Source organism: Pseudorasbora parva, chromosome 13, assembly GCF_024679245.1.
Source record: "Pseudorasbora parva isolate DD20220531a chromosome 13, ASM2467924v1, whole genome shotgun sequence".
Classification (NCBI taxonomy): domain Eukaryota; kingdom Metazoa; phylum Chordata; class Actinopteri; order Cypriniformes; family Gobionidae; genus Pseudorasbora; species Pseudorasbora parva.
The window spans coordinates 29,265,590-29,287,799 of record NC_090184.1 but is presented as its reverse complement, the minus strand read 5'-3'; the positions used below and the strand labels follow the sequence as shown (position 1 = coordinate 29,287,799).

The 22,210-nt window shown below is 39.2% G+C and overlaps 1 protein-coding gene across 2 annotated transcripts in view; it reads left to right on the top strand.

Moving 5' to 3' along the window:
- The window catches only part of bbof1a (basal body orientation factor 1a), a 105,909-nt gene that overhangs the window by 23,980 nt on the left and 59,719 nt on the right, over positions 1–22,210 (top strand). The window lies entirely within an intron of this gene.

Here is a 22,210-nt window from a genome sequence, read left to right as displayed (position 1 = left end):
TTCTAGAATCAGGAATCCATTCATATGTCTATATCTGCCATGTTTTGACATTATACTGATGAAGTTTGAAGTAAATCGGGTGAAAATAAGATGGGGATTTAAAGCAATTTTGAAAGTGACACACTTCCTGCTGCCAGTTGGTGGCGCTATAACTTTGTCTCACAAAAGTCATATCCATGTGATCAGCCTCTTACAACGAACACACAGCTGAAGTTTCATCAAAATGAATTAATGTATGCAAAAGTTATGACACACTTCCTGTTTCCTTTTTCTCGCCATAAATTCATCTCTTCGCCACAGCCAAACCGTTTGAGAAAACAGAAAGTTGCTTGCAATTTAGCATCCACAGTGTCTTGACTTCATGCTGACCGAGTTTGGTGCTGATCGGGTCAATCGTCTAGGAGGAGTATCGCAAATTTCAGAGCATGCGTTTTCCGAACAACCCATAATAGCTCACTTCCTGTTGGGCTGACGCATAACTTAGAGCACGAAAGTTGTTCGGCCCGATGAGCTCTATATGTGTACCGAGTTTCATATATATACGTGGAAGTTGGTTTGATTTATAGACCACGTTTTCAGAGCCCACTTTAGGGGGCGCTGTCGAGCCCCCCTGCCACGCCCGGGTCCCAGCCTCAGCCCGGCCCTGATGGCCGCGCATTCTGATGCGTGTGCAAAGTTTCAAGAGTTTTCGAGCATGGGAAGGGCCCCAAAAATGCCCAAATAGTCGCGTAAAAAAATAATAATAAATTAAAGCTGCGAGCAGCGATGACGGGCCCAAGCCGGTGGCACCGCCACCCCGGTGGCATCAGCTTTACTGTGCACAGCAGGCCAATAGGCATTTAATATGGGAAAAAATAAATAAAGGGACTATGTCAAAGTCATTTGAATTCACCTCATTAACTGCAGCAACTGGTGCTGGTATGACCAGGAACCACAACAGTCATATCTCTGAGATCAATTACATTTTATTCATTAATTTTATGTCAGATGATGTCAAATGTCAATTTCAAAATGAGTGCAGAATACTGTCCAAATGCTGAAGTTGTATTATCCTTACACTTCTCTTAAAAATAAATTAAGCCAAATCACAGAGACCGCAACAATGATTTTAATATCAGTGTCAGGTAAGAGTAATATGCGTGCATATAATTTATGGAAGTTTATTATAAACAGCCACTTTTATAAAATCATGTGAATTTTTTTTTTTTTATCCATTTGAATTCTATCAATAAATAATTAGGTTAAAGAGGTGTCATACGTGATCTTTGCAAACACAGCACATGACCTTCTTTAAAGCCCATGTTATAGAAAACAATTAAAAGTATTAGGATATCACTTTCAATTATGTGCAAATGTATTTTTTGCAGCTCAAAATTTTGTAAGTTCAGAAGACCAGTGTTTAATTAAAGATATAATATATGTTTTTGTTTTACTTATTTTTCACAATAAAGTGATAGATATTTGTGATATCCTATGAAATGAAAGGGTTAAATTATGAAAAAACAAGAGACAAGGTGACACACACACAGAGTGAGAGAGACCCCCTACACACACACACACACACACACACACACACACACACACACACACACACACACACACACACACACACGCACACACAGAGTGATCCTGAGAGAGGGAGAGGGGGGGTAATTTTTTTATATTTATATTTTTTTAATTATAATTATTTGTATTACCACAATTATTTAACTAATTATATAAAACAATATTGTCAATGCCCTACAAATAAACTTGTTTTATACATTTATTTTTTTATTCAAACCCAGAATAATATGTTTAATCCTTTAATGCAGGCCAAAGCATTGAGAGGTAATCTTTTTAGACAGAAAAGTGTCTCTCTCTCTCTCTCTCTCTCTCTCTCTCACACACACACACACACACACACACACACACACACACACACACACACACACACACACACACACACACACACACACACACACACACTTACACTCATGTCTGGTTCACTATCTTTTTGGGGACTCACCATAGACGTAATGGTTTTTATGCTGTACACTCCATATATTCTGTCCTCCTACACTGCTCCTACCCCAAAACCTACCCATCACACAACTTTCTGCATTTTCACCTTTTCAAAAGAACTCATTCTGTCTGATTTATAAGCTTCTGTACCCATTGGGACCTCAGTTTAGGTCCCTACAGTGACACGAGTCCTCATGAGTCTGTGTGCATTCAGGTTTAAGTCCCCACCAGGCTGGAAAAACACACACACACACACACACACACACGCACACACACACACACACACACACACACACACACACACACACACACACACACACACACACACACACACACTAGTAATGCTGAAGTATGCTGCAGGTAACTCAAATCAGCTCAGCCCCTCCCCCATTCCCCCATCCACAACACATACACACAGCCAGACACACACACACACATAAACACACACACACACACACACACACACACACACACACACACACACACACACACACACACACACACACACACACACACACACACACACACACACACACACACACACACTCATATCTGGTTCACTATCTTTCTGGGGACTCACCATAGACGTAATGGTTTTTATGCTGTACAAAACATTAATTCTGTCCTCCTACACTGCCCCTGCCCCTAAATCTACCCATCACACAACTTTCTGCATTTTCACCTTTTCAAAGTAACTCATTCTGTTTGATTTATAAGCTTTTGTACCCATTGGGAAGTCCCCATGAGTCTTTGTGCATTCAGGTTGAAGTCCCCACCAGGCTAGAAAACCATTCACACACACACACACACACACAGAGGCAAGTTTTTTTTTGCTTGAAAACTTATACAATATTGCCCTCTACTGGACATTTAAGGGAGAGCATGTGTTGAAAAAAAAAAAAAAAAAAAAACCACAGTGTGCTATATAGAATAACCAGCAGGTGGGAGTATAGCCTTATTTATGAATCAGGCACTTGTGTTCTTATTTTGTGTTTTTTGGGCTTTTGCTACGGGAACACCGTTTGAGATATCCAATAACCGTTCGCATTTTAGCATCTTCTGTATATTTACTTCATGTTGTCCGAGTTTGGAGGAGATTGAATGAATCGCTTTTGAGAAGAAGGTAAAAACTCAGAGCTCGCTTTGCCACTTCTTATTATCATCCAACCAAATTATCTGACTTCCTGTTGGTCAGAGCTAATGACTGTAAATTAGAAAGTTGTCCGGCTCGAAAAGTACAATATATATACCGAGTTTGGTGACTGCAGATAAAACTAACCCCCCACTTTGGACAAAAGCCACACTTCCTGCTGCCAGTTGGTGGCGCTATAACTTTGACTCACAAAAGTCATATCCATGTGATCAGCCTCTTACAACGAACACACAGCTGAAGTTTCATCTAAATGAATTAATGTATGCAAAAGTTATAACACACTTCCTGTTTCCCTTTTCTCGCCATAAATTCGTCTCTTCGCCACGGCAAAACCGTTTGAGATATCAAAAAGTTGCTCGCAATTTGGCATCCTCAATGTCTTGACTTCAGGCTGACCAAGATTGGTGCTGATCGGGTGAATCGTCTAGGAGGAGTACCGCAAATTCCAGAGCATGCGTTTTCCAAACAACCCATTATAGCTCACTTCCTGTTGGGCGAAGCTTATGACTATGAGTGCGGAAGTTGTTCGGCCTGATGAGATCTATTAGTGTACCGAGTTTCATACATGTACGTGCAAGTGTGTTTAATATATAGACCCTGTTTTTCAAGGGGGCGCTGTTGAGCCCCCCTGCCACGCCCGGGTCAAAGGCCTCTGCCCGACCCTGTTGGCCGTGCATTCCGATGCGTGTGCAAAGTTTCAAGAGTTTTCGAGCACGTTAAGTGCCCCAAAAATGCCCAAAAGGCGAAAAGATAATAATAATAATAATAATAATAATAATAATCCTTAGAAGAACAATAGGGCTCTGCGCCCTTTCAGGGCTTGGGCCCTAATAATAACAAATAATCCTTAGAAGAACAATAGGGCTCTTCGCCCTTTCAGGGCTTGGGCCCTAAATAATCCTTAGAAGAACAATAGGGCTCTGCGCCCTTTCAGGGCTTGGGCCCTAATAATAATAATAACAAATTAAAGCTGCGAGCAGCGATGACGGGCCCAAGCCGGGGGCACCGCCACCCCGGTGGCATCAGCTTAACTGTGCACAGCAGGCCAATAGGCATTTAATATGGGAAAAAATAAATAAAGGGACTATGTCAAAGTCAATTGAATTCACCTCATTAACTGCAGCAACTGGTGCTGCTATGACCAGGAACCACAACACTCACATCTCTGAGATCAATTACATTTTATTCTTTAATTTTATGTCAGATGATGTCAAATGTCAATTTCAAATGAGTGCAGAATACTGTCCAAATGCTGAAGTTGTATTATCCTTACACTTCTCTTAAAATAAATTAAGCCAAATCACAGAGACCGCAACAATGATTTTAATATCAGTGTCAGGTAAGAGTAATATGCGTGCATATAATTTATGGAAGTTTATTATAAACAGGCACTTTAATAAGATCATGTGAAATTAACTTTTTTTATCCATTTGAATTCTATCAATAAATAATTAGTTTAAAGAGGTGTCATACGTGATCTTTGCAAACACAGCACATGACCTTCTTTAAAGCCCATGTTATAGAAAACAATTAAAAGTATTAGGATATCACTTTCAATTATGTGCAAATATATTTTTTGCAGCTCAAAATTTTGTAAGTTCAGAAGACCAGTATTTAATTAAAGATATAATATATGTTTTAGTTTTTTACTTATTTTTCACAATAAAGTGATAGATATTTGTGATAGCCTATGATATGAAAGGGTTAAATTATGAAAACACAAGAGAAAAGGTGACACACACACAGAGTGAGAGAGACCCCCTCCACACACACACACACACACACACACAGTGATCCTAAGAGAGGGAGAGGGAGGGGGGAGGGGGAATGACAGACACAAAATCTAAACAGTGAGAGAACATTGTTTTTATTTCACTGTCTGAAAACACTGTTTTCCAATAACAACAATAGTTTTATCTTCAAAACAGTGTTCCCTAGGACATATCCAACCTGGTTACTAAATAAGGCTACACTTCCAACTTCTGGTTATTCTATATACCGGTAGCTCATTGGTTATCATTTTTGTCCTTAAACATTAATCTTCTCATTTTTAAGTTACACACACCAATTACTTTTTGTTGAAAAAGACAATTAAATGTGTTTTTTCCTTTGTTAGTAATTTTTTTTAAATATTTATGTTTTATTAATAATTATTTGTATTAACACAATTATTTAACTAATTATATAAAACAATATTGTCAATGCCCTACAAATAAACTGGTTTTATACATTTATTTTTTTATTCAAACCCAGAATAATATGTTTTATCATTTAATGCAGGCCAAAGCACAGCATTGAGAGGTAATCTTTTTAGCGCACACACACACACACACACACACACACACACACACACACACACACACACACACACACACACACACACACACACACACACACACACACACACACACACACACACACACACTCATGTCTGGTTCACTATCTTTCTGGGGACTCATAGACGTAATGGTTTTTATGCTTTACAAACCATATATTCTGTCCTCCTGCCCCTACCCCTAAACCTACCCATTTCACAAAACTTTCTGCATTTTTACATTTTCAAAATAACTCATTCTGTATGATTTATAAGCTTTTGTACCCATTGGGACCTCAATTTAGGCCCCTACAGTGACATGTGTCCCCATGAGTCTGTGTGCATTCAGGTTGAAGTCCCCACCAGGCTAGAACAACACACACACACACACACACACACACACACACACACACACACACACAGTAGTAATGCTGAAGTATGCTGCAGGCAACTCAAATCAGCTCAGCCCATCCCCCCATCCACAACACCCCCCTTCACCCCCCCGCCCCTGCCCCTCACACACACACACACACACACACACACACACACACACACACACACACACACTCATGTCTGGTTCACTATCTTTTTCTGGGGACTCACCATAGATGTGATGGTTTTTATGCTGTACAAACCATATATTCTGTCCTCATACACTGCTCCTGCCCCTAAACCTACCCATCACACAACTTTCTGCATTTTCACCTTTTCAAAGTAACTCATTCTGTTTGATTTATAAGCTTTTGTACCCATTGGGAAGTCCCCATGAGTCTGTGTGCATTCAGGTTTAAGTCCCCACCAGGCTAGAAAACCATTCACACACACACACAGAGGTAAGGTTTTTTTGCTTGAAAACTTATACAATATTGCCCTCTATTGGTCATTTAAGTGAGAGCATAAGTGTTGAAAAAAAAACAGTGTGCTATATAGAATAACCAGCAGGTGGGAGTATAGCCTTATTTATGAACCAGTTACTTGTGTCTCTCTTTTGTCTTTTTTAGCCTTTTGCTAAGGGAAAACCGTTTGAGATATCCAATAACCGTTCACATTTTAGCATCTTCTGTATATTTGCTTCATGTTGTCCGAGTTTGGAGGAGATTGAATGAATCGCTTTTGAGGAGAAGGTAAAAACTCAGAGCTCGCTTTCGACTTCTTGTTATCTTCCAACCAAATTATCTGACTTCCTGTTGGTCAGAGCTAATGACAGTACATTAGAAAGTTGTCCGGCTCAAAATGTACAATATATATACCGAGTTTGGTGAATGTAGATAAAACTAACCCCCCGCTTTGGACAAAAGATGGCGCTACTGAGCCCCTCTACCACGCCCGTTTCTGAATCTTTGCTTGCATCTTCTGGACAGCATGTCTGATGTGTGTGTTGAGTTTCATGCAATTTCAAGCATGTGAAGAGTCTCAAAAACACCAAAAAAATTATTGGACTTTGACACATTGCCATGACAACAGTTTTTCTAGAATCAGGAATCCATTCATATGTCTATATCTGCCATGTTTTGACATTATACTGATAAAGTTTGAAGTAAATCGGGTGAAAATAAGATGGGGATTTAAAGCAATTTTGAAAGTGACACACTTCCTGCTGCCAATTGGTGGCGCTATAACTTTGACTCACAAAAGTCATATCCATGTGATCGGCCTCTTACAACGAACACACAGCTGAAGTTTCATCAAAATGAATTAATGTATGCAAAAGTTATAACACACTTCCTGTTTCCCTTTTCTCGCCATAAATTAGTCTCTTCGCCACGGCCAAACCGTTTGAGGTTTCAAAAAGTTGCTCGCAATTTAGCATCCTCAGTGTCTTGACTTCATGCTGACCGAGTTTGGTGCTGATCGGGTCAATCGTCTAGGAGGAGTATCGCAAATTCCACAGCATGCGTTTTCCGAACAACCCATAATAGCTCACTTCCTGTTGGGCGAAGCTTATGACTATGAGTGCGGAAGTTGTTTGGCCCGATGAGATCTATAAGTGTACCGAGTTTCATATATGTACGTGCAAGTTTGTTTAATATATAGACCCAGTTTTTCAAGGGGGCGCTGTTGAGCCCCCCTGCCACGCCCGGGTCAAAGGCCTCTGCCAGACCCTGTTGGCCGCGCATTCCGATGCGTGTGCAAAGTTTCAAGAGTTTTCGAGCATGGGAAGGGCCCCAAAAATGCCCAAAAGGCGAAAAGATAATAATAATAATTAAAGCTGCGAGCAGCGATGGCGGGCCCAAGCCGCTGGCACCGCCACCCCGGTGGCATCAGCTTAACTGTGCACAGCAGGCCAATAGGCATTTAATATGGGAAAAAATAAATAAAGGGACTATGTCAAAGTCATTTGAATTCACCTCATTAACTGCAGCAACTGGTGCTGCTATGACCAGGAACCACAACACTCACATCTCTGAGATCAATTACATTTTATTCATTAATTTTATGTTAGATGATGTCAAATGTCAATTTCAAAATGAGTGCAGAATACTGTCCAAATGCTGAAGTTGTATTATCCTTACACTTCTCTTAAAAATAAATTAAGCCAAATCACAGAGACCGCAACAATGATTTTAATATCAGTGTCAGGTAAGAGTAATATGCATGCATATCATTTATAGAAGTTTATTATAAACAGCCACTTTTATAAGATCATGTGAAATTATTTTTTTAATCCATTTGAATTCTATCAATAAATTATTAGTTTAAAGAGGTGTCATACGTGATCTTTGCAAACACAGCACATGACCTTCTTTAAAGCTCATGTGATAGAAAACAATTAAAAGTATTAGGATATAATAGGTCACTTTCAATTATGTGCAAATGCATTTTTTGCAGCTCAAAATATTGTAAGTTCAGAAGACCAGTGTTATATATATATCTATATCAGCAATTTCTATCACTTTATTGTGAAAAATAAGTTTAAAAAATGTATTATATATATATATATATAAAATACATTTTTTAAACTTATTTTTCACAATAAAGTGATAGAAATTGCTGATATAGCCTATGATATGAAAGGGTTAAATTATGAAAAAAAAACAAAAAACAAGGCGACACACACAGAGTGAGAGAGACCCCCTCCACACACACACACACACACACACACACACACACATAGAGTGATCCTGAGAGAGGGAGAGAGACCCCCTCCACACACACACATAGAGTGATCCTGAGAGAGGGAGAGTGAGGGGGGAGGGGAATGACAGACACAAAATCTAAACAGTGAGAGAACATTGTTTTTATTTCACTGTCTGAAAACACTGTTTTTCAATAACAATAGTTTAATCTTCAAAACAGTGTTCATAGGACATATCCAACCTGGTTACTAAATAAGGCTACACTTCCACCTTCTGGTTATTCTATATGCCGGTAGCTCATTGGTTCTCATTTTTGTCCTTAAACAAAAGGCATTAATCTTCTCATTTTTTAAGTTACACACACTACTTTTTTTTTTTTTTAAAGACAATTAAATGGGTTTTTTCTTTTGTTAGTAATGTTTTTTTATATTTATATTTTTTTATTAATAATTATTTGTATTAACACAATTATTTAACTAATTATATAAAACAATATTGTCAATGCCCTACAAATAAACTGGTTTTATACATTCATTTTTTTATTCAAACCCAGAATAAATTTTTTTATCCTTGAATGCAGGCCAGAGCACAGCATTGAGAGGTAATCTTTTTAGACAGAAGAGTGGCTCACACACACACACACACACACACACACACACACACACACACACACACACACTGTAGAAATCAGTGACACGTGTCCCCATGAGTCTGTGTGCATTCAGGTTGAAGTCCCCACCAGGCTAGAAAAAAGAACACACACACACGCACGCACGCACGCACACACGCACACACGAACACACACACACAGTAGTAATGCTGAAGTATGCTGCAGGCAACTCTTATCAGTTAAGCCCATCCACCATCCCCCATCCACAACACACACACACCCACCCACAAACACACACACATACACACACACTCATGTCTGGTTCACTATCTTTCTGGGGACTCATAGATGTAATGGTTTTTATGCTGTACAAACCATATATTCTGTCATCCTACACTGCTCCTGCCCCTAAACCTACCCATCACACAAAACTTTCTTCAAAAGAACTCATTCTGTCTGATTTATAAGCTTTTGTACCCATTGGGAAGTCCCAATGAGTCTGTGTGCATTCAGGTTTAAGTCCCCAGCAGGCTAGAAAACCATTCACACACACACACACAGAGGCAAGGTTTTTTGCTTGAAAACTTATACAATATTGCCCTCTACTGGACATTTAAGGGAGAGCATGTGTTGAAAAAAACAAAAAAAAAACAACAGTGTGATATATAGAATAACCAGCAGGTGGGAGTATAGCCTTATTTATGAACCAGGCACGTGTGTCCCTATTTTGTGTTTTTTAGCCTTTTGCTACGGGAAAACCGTTTGAGATATCCAATAACCGTTTGCATTTTAGCATCTTCTGTATATTTACTTCATGTTGTCCGAGTTTGGAGGAGATTGAATGAATCGCTTTTGAGGACAAGGGAAAAACTCAGAGCTCGCTTTCGACTTCTTGTTATCTTCCAACCAAATTATCTGACTTCCTGTTGGTCAGAGCTAATGACTGTAAATTAGAAAGTTGTCCGGCTCGAAATGTACAATATATATACCGAGTTTGGTGACTGCAGATATAACTAACCCCCCCACTTTGGACAAAAGTGACACACTTCCTGCTGCCAATTGGTGGCGCTATAACTTTGACTCACAAAAGTCATATCCATGTGATCGGCCTCTTACAACGAACACACAGCTGAAGTTTCATCAAAATGAATTAATGTATGCAAAAGTTATAACACACTTCCTGTTTCCCTTTTCTCGCCATAAATTCGTCTCTTCGCCACGGCCAAACCGTTTGAGGTTTCAAAAAGTTGCTCGCAATTTAGCATCCTCAGTGTGTTGACTTCAGGCTGACCGAGTTTGGTGCTGATCGGGTGAATCGTCTAGGAGGAGTATCGCAAATTCCAGAGCATGCGTTTTCCGAACAACCCATAATAGCTCACTTCCTGTTGGGCGAAGCTTATGACTATGAGTGCGGAAGTTGTTTGGCCCGATGAGATCTATAAGTGTACCGAGTTTCATACATGTACGTGAAAGTGTGTTTAATATATAGACCCAGTTTTTCAAGGGGGCGCTGTTGAGCCCCCCTGCCACGCCCGGGGCAAAGGCCTCTGCCAGACCCTGTTGGCCGCGCATTCCGATGCGTGTGCAAAGTTTCAAGAGTTTTCGAGCATGTATATATATCTATATCAGCAATTTCTATCACTTTATTGTGAAAAATAAGTTTAAAAAATGTATTATATATATATATATATAAAATACATTTTTTAAACTTATTTTTCACAATAAAGTGATAGAAATTGCTGATATAGCCTATGATATGAAAGGGTTAAATTATGAAAAAAAAACAAAAAACAAGGCGACACACACAGAGTGAGAGAGACCCCCTCCACACACACACACACACACACACACACACATAGAGTGATCCTGAGAGAGGGAGAGAGACCCCCTCCACACACACACATAGAGTGATCCTGAGAGAGGGAGAGTGAGGGGGGAGGGGAATGACAGACACAAAATCTAAACAGTGAGAGAACATTGTTTTTATTTCACTGTCTGAAAACACTGTTTTTCAATAACAATAGTTTAATCTTCAAAACAGTGTTCATAGGACATATCCAACCTGGTTACTAAATAAGGCTACACTTCCACCTTCTGGTTATTCTATATGCCGGTAGCTCATTGGTTCTCATTTTTGTCCTTAAACAAAAGGCATTAATCTTCTCATTTTTTAAGTTACACACACTACTTTTTTTTTTTTTTAAAGACAATTAAATGGGTTTTTTCTTTTGTTAGTAATGTTTTTTTATATTTATATTTTTTTATTAATAATTATTTGTATTAACACAATTATTTAACTAATTATATAAAACAATATTGTCAATGCCCTACAAATAAACTGGTTTTATACATTCATTTTTTTATTCAAACCCAGAATAAATTTTTTTATCCTTGAATGCAGGCCAGAGCACAGCATTGAGAGGTAATCTTTTTAGACAGAAGAGTGGCTCACACACACACACACACACACACACACACACACACACACACACACACACACTGTAGAAATCAGTGACACGTGTCCCCATGAGTCTGTGTGCATTCAGGTTGAAGTCCCCACCAGGCTAGAAAAAAGAACACACACACACGCACGCACGCACGCACACACGCACACACGAACACACACACACAGTAGTAATGCTGAAGTATGCTGCAGGCAACTCTTATCAGTTAAGCCCATCCACCATCCCCCATCCACAACACACACACACCCACCCACAAACACACACACATACACACACACTCATGTCTGGTTCACTATCTTTCTGGGGACTCATAGATGTAATGGTTTTTATGCTGTACAAACCATATATTCTGTCATCCTACACTGCTCCTGCCCCTAAACCTACCCATCACACAAAACTTTCTTCAAAAGAACTCATTCTGTCTGATTTATAAGCTTTTGTACCCATTGGGAAGTCCCAATGAGTCTGTGTGCATTCAGGTTTAAGTCCCCAGCAGGCTAGAAAACCATTCACACACACACACACAGAGGCAAGGTTTTTTGCTTGAAAACTTATACAATATTGCCCTCTACTGGACATTTAAGGGAGAGCATGTGTTGAAAAAAACAAAAAAAAAACAACAGTGTGATATATAGAATAACCAGCAGGTGGGAGTATAGCCTTATTTATGAACCAGGCACGTGTGTCCCTATTTTGTGTTTTTTAGCCTTTTGCTACGGGAAAACCGTTTGAGATATCCAATAACCGTTTGCATTTTAGCATCTTCTGTATATTTACTTCATGTTGTCCGAGTTTGGAGGAGATTGAATGAATCGCTTTTGAGGACAAGGGAAAAACTCAGAGCTCGCTTTCGACTTCTTGTTATCTTCCAACCAAATTATCTGACTTCCTGTTGGTCAGAGCTAATGACTGTAAATTAGAAAGTTGTCCGGCTCGAAATGTACAATATATATACCGAGTTTGGTGACTGCAGATATAACTAACCCCCCCACTTTGGACAAAAGTGACACACTTCCTGCTGCCAATTGGTGGCGCTATAACTTTGACTCACAAAAGTCATATCCATGTGATCGGCCTCTTACAACGAACACACAGCTGAAGTTTCATCAAAATGAATTAATGTATGCAAAAGTTATAACACACTTCCTGTTTCCCTTTTCTCGCCATAAATTCGTCTCTTCGCCACGGCCAAACCGTTTGAGGTTTCAAAAAGTTGCTCGCAATTTAGCATCCTCAGTGTGTTGACTTCAGGCTGACCGAGTTTGGTGCTGATCGGGTGAATCGTCTAGGAGGAGTATCGCAAATTCCAGAGCATGCGTTTTCCGAACAACCCATAATAGCTCACTTCCTGTTGGGCGAAGCTTATGACTATGAGTGCGGAAGTTGTTTGGCCCGATGAGATCTATAAGTGTACCGAGTTTCATACATGTACGTGAAAGTGTGTTTAATATATAGACCCAGTTTTTCAAGGGGGCGCTGTTGAGCCCCCCTGCCACGCCCGGGGCAAAGGCCTCTGCCAGACCCTGTTGGCCGCGCATTCCGATGCGTGTGCAAAGTTTCAAGAGTTTTCGAGCATGTATATATATCTATATCAGCAATTTCTATCACTTTATTGTGAAAAATAAGTTTAAATTAAAGCTGCGAGCAGCGATGACGGGCCCAAGCCGGGGGCACCGCCACCCCGGTGGCATCAGTTTAACTGTGCACAGCAAGCCAATAGGCATTTAATATGGGAAAAAATAAATAATGGGACTATGTCAAAGTCATTTGAATTCACCTCATTAACTGCAGCAACAGGTGCTGCTATGACCAGGAACCACAACACTCACATCTATGAGATCAATTACATTTTATTCATTAATTTTATGTCAGATGATGTCAAATGTCAATTTCAAAATGAGTGCAGAATACTTTCCAAATGCTGAAGTTGTATTATCCTTACACTTCTCTTTATGTGTTTTTGACCTACCGTAGCTTGTGATTGTTCACCAATTTTATGCAGCAAAAAGCATGCTTGTTTTATTTCAATATGTGTGGCATTCAATATTTTTTTTAAATAAAAAATAATAAAAAATAAAGCCAAATCACAGAAACCGCAAAAATTATTTTAATATCAGTGTCAGGTAAGAGGAATATGCCTGCATACATTTTATGGAAGTGTGTTATAAACAGCCACTTTTAAATGTTTAAATGTAATTAAATTTAAAATAACGATATCAAAGTCATCTGAATATATTTACTGGTCAAAGTCGACCTCTCTAAAACATGCAGCATGTTTTTATACCGCTGAGAATGTGCACGACAGGCAATATGCATTTAAACAGGAGAATATTTGAAAATTGCTCTAATATGCCACATGTATCACAGCAGCTGGTACCCCTATGATCACAAGCCACACCTATTATGAAATTTAAATATAGATTTTTTTTTTTTTATGTATTAGGATATAATGGGTCACTTTCAATTATGTGCAAATGTATATTTTGCAGCTCAAAATGTTGTAAGTTCAGAAGGCCAGTATTTAATTAAAGATATAGTATATTTTTTGTTTTTTTTAAACTTATTTTTCACACTAAAGTGATAGTTATTTGTGATATGAAGGTTTAAATTATGACAATCAAGAGACAAGGTGATACACACAATGAGTGAGACCCCTCCACACACACACACACACACACACACACACACACACACACACAAACAACCCAAACAGAGTGTAACTCAGAGAGGGAGAGTGAGGGGGGAGGGGAACGACAGACAGAGAGACAGAGTCTAATTCCGAAAGAAACAAGATAATCTAAACAGTGGGAGAAAGTTTTTTTTTTTCTTCACTGTCTGGAAACACTGTTTTGCAATAACAATAGTTTTATCTTCAAAACGGTGTTCTCAAGGACATATCCAACCTGGTTCATAACTAAGGCTATACTCCCCACCGCTCTCATTTTCGTCCACAAATAAAAGGCATTAATCTGCTTATTTTTAGGTTACACAAATTTCTTTGTTTGAAAAGGAAACTCAAATGTGTTTTTTCTATTGTTACAAATTAACTGGTTCTATAATTTTATTGTAACCCAGAATAATATATTTTTTTATCCTTTAATGCTTGCCAAAGCACACAGCAATGAGCTAATCTTTTCACAATCAAAATGAAGCTGGCACCATCCCCCTCCAAACACACACACACACACACACACACACACACACACACACACACACACATACTGAGAGAGAGAGAGAGAGAGAGAGAGAGAGAGAGAGAGAGAGAGAGAGAGAGAGAGAGAGAGAGAGAGAGAGAGAGAGAGAGAGGGGCAAAGTGAGATTTAGATTAAACATATTTTTCAGCAAAACAATAATAGTAAAGTCTAAACGGTGGGGAAAAGTTTCAAGCCACACCTATGATGTAATTTAATTATAGATGAATTCTAATGTAATAGGATATAATAGGTCATTTTCAAATATGTGCAAAGTTATCTTTTGAAGGGCAATATTTTGTAAATCCAGGAAACCTGTATTTAATTCAAAAGTATTTTTTTATTTTTTTATTTTTTTAACTTATTTTTTACATTTGTATTAGCCTATGTTATGTAACGGTTCAATTATTACCATCGAGAGAAAGTGACTGACACACACACACACACACACACACACACACCTGCAGCTTACTGTGTGTGTGTGTAAGCTGCAGCCCATCCCCCCTCCACACACACACACACACACAAACACACACACTCATGTCTGGTTCGCTATCTTTTTGGGGACTCATAGACGTAATGGTTTTTATGCTGTACAAACCATATATTCTGTCCTCCTATACTGCTCCTGGCCCCAAACCTACCCATCACACAACTTTCTGCATTTTCACCTTTACAAAAGAACTCATTCTGTCTGATTTATAAGCTTTTGTACCCATTGGGAAGTCCCCATGAGTCTGTGTGCATTCAGGTTTAAGTCCCCACCAGGCTAGAAAATCATTCACACACACAGAGAGGCAAGTTTTTTTTCTTGAAAACTTATACAATATTGCCCTCTACTGGTCATTTAAGTGAGAGCATAAGTGTTGAAAAAAAAACAAAAAAAAAAGTGTGATATAAAGAATAACCAGCAGGTGGGAGTATAGCCTTATTTATGAACCAGGTACTTGTGTCCATATTTTGTATTTTTTAGGCTTTTGCTACAGGAACACTGTTTGAGATATCCAATAACCGTTCGCATTTTAGCATCTTCTGTATATTTACTTCATGTTGTCCGAGTTTGGAGGAGATTGAATGAATCGCTTTTGAGGACAAGGTAAAAACTCAGAGCTCGCTTTCGACTTCTTGTTATCTTCCAACCAAATTATCTGACTTCCTGTTGGTCAGAGCTAATGACTGTAAATTAGAAAGTTGTCCGGCTCGAAATGTACAATATATATACCGAGTTTGGTGAATGTACATAAAACTAACCCCCCACTTTGGACAAAAGATGGCGCTACTGAGCCCCTCTACCACGCCCGTTTCTGAATCTTTGCTTGCATCTTCTGGACAGCATGTCAGATGTGTGTGTTGAGTTTCATGCAATTTCAAGCATGCTAAGTGTCTCAAAAACACCTAAAAAGATTATTGGACTTTGACACGTTGCCATGACAACAGTATTTCAAGAATCAGGAATCCATTCATATGTCTATATCTGCCATGTTTTGACATTATACTGATGAAGTTTGAAGTAAATCGGGTGAAAATAAGATGGGGATTTAAAGCATTTTTGAAAGTGACACACTTCCTGCTGCCAGTTGGTGGCGCTATAACTTTGACTCACAAAAGTCATATCCATGTGATCGTCCTCTTACAACGAACACACAGCTGAAGTTTCATCAAAATGAATTTATGTATGCAGAAGTTATAATATACTTCCTGTTTGCCTTTTCTCGCCATAAATTCGTCTCTTCGCCACGGCCAAACCGTTTGAGATATCAAAAAGTTGCTCGCAATCTAGCATCCTCAGTGTCTTGACTTCATGCTGACCGAGTTTGGTGCTGATCGGGTGAATCGTCTAGGAGGAGTATCGCAAATTCCACAGCATGCGTTTTCCGAACAACCCATAATAGCTCACTTCCTGTTGGGCTGACGCATAACTTAGAGCACGAAAGTTGTTCGGCCCGATGAGCTCTATATGTGTACCGAGTTTCATATATGTACGTGCAAGTGTGTTTGATTTATAGACCACGTTTTCAGACCCCACTTTAGGGGGCGCTGTCGAGCCCCCCTGCCACGCCCGGGTCCCAGCCTCAGCACGGCCCTGATGGCCGCGCATTCTGATGCGTGTGCAAAGTTTCAAGAGTTTTCGAGCATGGGAAGGGCCCCAAAAATGCCCAAATAGTCGCGTAAAAAAATAATAAATAATAATAATAATTAAAGCTGCGAGCAGCGATGACGGGCCCAAGCCGGGGGCACCGCCACCCCGGTGGCATCAGCTTAACTGTGCACAGCAGGCCAATAGGCATTTAATATGGGAAAAAATAAATAAAGGGACTATGTCAAAGTCATTTGAATTCACCTCATTAACTGCAGCAACTGGTGCTGCTATGACCAGGAACCACAACACTCACATCTCTGAGATCAATTACATTTTATTCTTTAATTTTATGTCAGATGATGTCAAATGTCAATTTCAAATGAGTGCAGAATACCGTCCAAATGCTGAAGTTGTATTATCCTTACACTTCTCTTAAAAATAAATTAAGCCAAATCACAGAGACCGCAACAATAATTTTAATATCAGTGTCAGGTAAGAGTAATATGTGTGCATAAAATTTATGGAAGTTTATTATAAACAGCCACTTTTATAAGATCATGTGAATTTTTTTTTTTTTATCCATTTGAATTCTATCAATAAATAATTAATTTAAAGAGGTGTCATGCGTGATCTTTGCAAACACAGCACATGACCTTCTTTAAAGCCCATGTTATAGAAAACAATTAAAAGTATTGGGACATCCCTTTCAATTATGAGCAAATGTATTTTTTGCAGCTCAAAATTTTGTAAGTTCAGAAGACCAGTATTTAATTAAAGATATAATATATGTTTTTGTTTTTTACTTATTTTTCACAATAAAGTGATAGATATTTGTGATAGCCTATGATATGAAAGGGTTAAATTATGAAAACACAAGAGAAAAGGTGACACACACACACAGAGTGAGAGAGACCCCCTCCACACACACACACACACACACACACACACACACACACACACACACACACACACACACACACACACACACACACACACACACACACACACACACACACTCATGTCTGGTTCACTATCTTTCTGGGGACTCATAGACGTAATGGTTTTTATGCTGTACAAACCATATATTCTGTCCTCCTGCCCCTACCCCTAAACCTACCCATTTCACAAAACTTTCTGCATTTTTAAATTTTCAAAAGAACTCATTCTGTATGATTTATAAGCTTTTGTACCCATTGGGACCTCAATTTAGGCCCCTACAGTGACATGTGTCCCCATGAGTCTGTGTGCATTCAGGTTAATTCAAGTCCCCACCAGGCTAGAACAACACACACACACACACACACACACACACACACACACACACACACACACACACACACACACACACACACACACACACACACACACACACACACACACACACACACAGTAGTAATGCTGAAGTATGCTGCAGGCAACTCAAATCAGCTCAGCCCATCCCCCCATCCACAACACCCCCCTTCACCCCCCCCCCACCCCTCACACACACACACACCCACACACACACTCATGTCTGGTTCACTATCTTTTTCTGGGGACTCACGATAGACTTAATGGTTTTTATGCTGTACAAACCATATATTCTGTCCTCCTACACTGCTCCTACCCCTAAACCTACCCATCACACAACTTTCTGCATTTTCACCTTTTCAAAAGAACTCATTCTGTTTGATTTATGAGCTTTTGTACCCATTGGGAAGTCCCCATGAGTCTGTGTGCATTCAGGTTTAAGTCCCCAGCAGGCTAGAAAACCATTCACACACACACACAGAGGTAAGGTTTTTTTGCTTGAAAACTTATACAATATTGCCCTCTACTGGTCATTTAAGTGAGAGCATAAGTGTTGAAAAAACAAACCAAAAAAAAAACAGTGTGATATAGAGAATAACCAGCAGGTGGGAGTATAGCCTTATTAATGAACCAGGCACTTGTGTTCTTATTTTGTGTTTTTTTAGGCTTTTGCTACGGGAAAACCGTTTGAGATATCCAATAACCGTTCGCATTTTAGCATCTTCTGTATATTTACTTCATGTTGTCTGAGTTTGGAGGAGATTGAATGAATCGCTTTTGAGGAGAAGGTAAAAACTCAGAGCTCGCTTTGCCACTTCTTGTTATCTTCCAACCAAATTATCTGACTTCCTGTTGGTCAGAGCTAATGACTGTAAATTAGAAAGTTGTCCGGCTCGAAATGTACAATATATATACCGAGTTTGGTGAATGTAGATAAAACTAACCCCCCACTTTGGACAAAAGTGACACACTTCCTGCTGCCAGTTGGTGGCGCTATAACTTTGACTCACAAAAGTCATATCCATGTGATCGGCCTCTTACAACGAACACACAGCTGAAGTTTCATCAAAATGAATTAATGTATGCAAAAGTTATAACACACTTCCTGTTTCCCTTTTCTCGCCATAAATTCATCTCTTCGCCACGGCCAAACCGTTTGAGATATCAAAAAGTTGCTTGCAATTTAGCATCCTCAGTGTCTTGACTTCATGCTGACCGAGTTTGGTGCTGATCGGGTCAATCGTCTAGGAGGAGTATCGCAAATTCCAGAGCATGCGTTTTCCGAACAACCCATAATAGCTCACTTCCTGTTGGGCAAAGCTTATGACTATGAGTGCGGAAGTTGTTTGGCCCGATGAGCTCTATATGTGTACCGAGTTTCATACATGTACGTGCAAGTGTGTTTAATATATAGACCCAGTTTTTCAAGGGGGCGCTGTTGAGCCCCCCTGCCACGCCCGGGTCAAAGGCCTCTGCCCGACCCTGTTGGCCGCGCATTCCGATGCGTGTGCAAAGTTTCAAGAGTTTTCGAGCATGGGAAGGGCCCCAAAAATGCCCAAAAGGCGAAAAGATAATAATAATAATTAAAGCTGCGAGCAGCGATGACGGGCCCAAGCCGGGGGCACCGCCACCCCGGCGGCATCAGCTTAACTGTGCACAGCAGGCCAATAGGCATTTAATATGGGAAAAAATAAATAAAGGGACTATGTCAAAGTCATTTTAATTCACCTCATTAACTGCAGCAACTGGTGCTGCTATGACCAGGAACCACAACACTCACATCTCTGAGATCAATTACATTTTATTCATTAATTTTATGTCAGATTATGTCAAATGTCAATTTCAAAATGAGTGCAGAATACTTTCCAAATGCTGATGTTGTATTATCCTTACACTTCTCTTTATGTGTTTTTGACCTACCGTAGCTTGTGATTGTTCACCAATTTTATGCAGCAAAAAGCATGCTTGTTTTTATTTCAATATGTGTGGCATTCAATATTTTTTTTAAATAAAAAATAATAAAAAATAAAGCCAAATCACAGAAACCGCAAAAATTATTTTAATATCAGTGTCAGGTAAGAGGAATATGCCTGCATACATTTTATGGAAGTGTATTATAAACAGCCACTTTTAAATGTTTAAATGTAATTAAATTTAAAATAACGATATCAAAGTCATCTGAATATGCCATATTTACTGGTCAAAGACGATCTCTCTAAAACATGCAGCATGTTTTTATACCGCTGAGAATGTGCACGACAGGCAATATGCATTTAAACAGGAGAATATTTGAAAATTGTTCTAATATGCCACATGTATCACAGCAGCTGCTACCCCTATGACCACAAGCCACACCTATTATGAAATTTAAATATAGATTTTTTTTTTTTATGTATTAGGATAAAATGGGTCACTTTCAATTATGTGCAAATGTATATTTTGCAGCTCAAAATGTTGTAAGTTCAGAAGGACAGTATTTAATTAAAGATATAGTATATTTTTTGTTTTTTTTAAACTTATTTTTCACATTAAAGTGAGTTATTTGTGATATGAAGGTTTAAATTATGACAATCAAGAGACAAGGTGATACACACAAAGAGTGAGACCCCCTCCACACACACACACACACACACACACACACACACACACACACAAACAACCCAAACAGAGTGAAACTCAGAGAGGGAGAGGGAGGGGGGAGGGGGACGACAGACAGAGAGGCAGAGTCTAATTCCGAAAGAAACAAGATTTAAAACAAACAAAAAATAATAATCTAAACAGTGGGAGAAAGTTTTTTTTTTCTTCACTGTCTGGAAACACTGTTTTGCAATAACAATAGTTTTATCTTCAAAACGGTGTTCTCAAGGACATATCCAACCTAGTTCTTAACTAAGGCTATACTCCCCCCTTCTTGTTATTCTATATCATTTGCTCTCATTTTCGTCCACAAATAAAAGGCATTAATCTGCTTATTTTTAGGTTACACAAACTTCATTGTTTGAAAAGGAAACTCAAATGTGTTTTTTCTATTGTTACAAATTAACTGGTTCTATAATTTTATTGTAACCCAGAATAATATATATTTTTATCCTTTAATGCTTGCCAAAGCACACAGCAATGAGCTAAACTTTTCACAATCAAAATGAAGCTGGCACCATCCCCCTACAAACACACACACACACACAGAGAGAGAGAGAGAGAGAGAGAGAGAGAGAGAGAGAGAGAGAGAGAGAGAGAGAGAGAGAGAGAGAGAGAGGCAAAGTGAGATTTAGATTAAACATAATTTTCAGCAAAAAAATAATAGTAAAGTCTAAACGGTGGGGAAAAGTTTCAAGCCACACCTATGATGTAATTTAATTATAGATGAATTCTAATGTAATAGGATATAAAAGGTCATTTTCAAATATGTGCAAAGTTATCTTTTGCAGGGCAATATTTTGTAAGTCCAGGAAACCTGTATTTAATTCAAAGTATTTTTTTATTTTTTTAACTTATTTTTTACATTTGTAATTAGCCTATGTTATGTAACGGTTCAATTATTACCATCGAGAGAAAGTGACTCACACACACACACACACACACACACACACACACACACTGTAACGCTGCAAGTATAAACCGGCCCACACCCCCACCCCCTCCACACACACACACACACGCACGCACACACACACACACACACACACACACACACACACACACACACACACACACACACACACTGTAGTAAGCTGCAGGTATAAAGCAGCCCATCCCCCCCCTCCACACACACACACACACACACACACACACACACACACACACATACCTGTTTTTGCTACTGGGTGGGGACACATGGCAACATGCAGCCTGGTGGGAACCACCCTTCGTGAGTGGTCTACAGACAAGGCAGAAACTGATCCACACTCCATTTACAGCTGTTATAACAGCCATCTCTTGTAAACTTGAGTCTGACCCCCAGAAGCCAGACCTGACATTTTACTAACTGCTGGGGACCCAGTCAGGTAGAAGACCCTCCTGGGGACC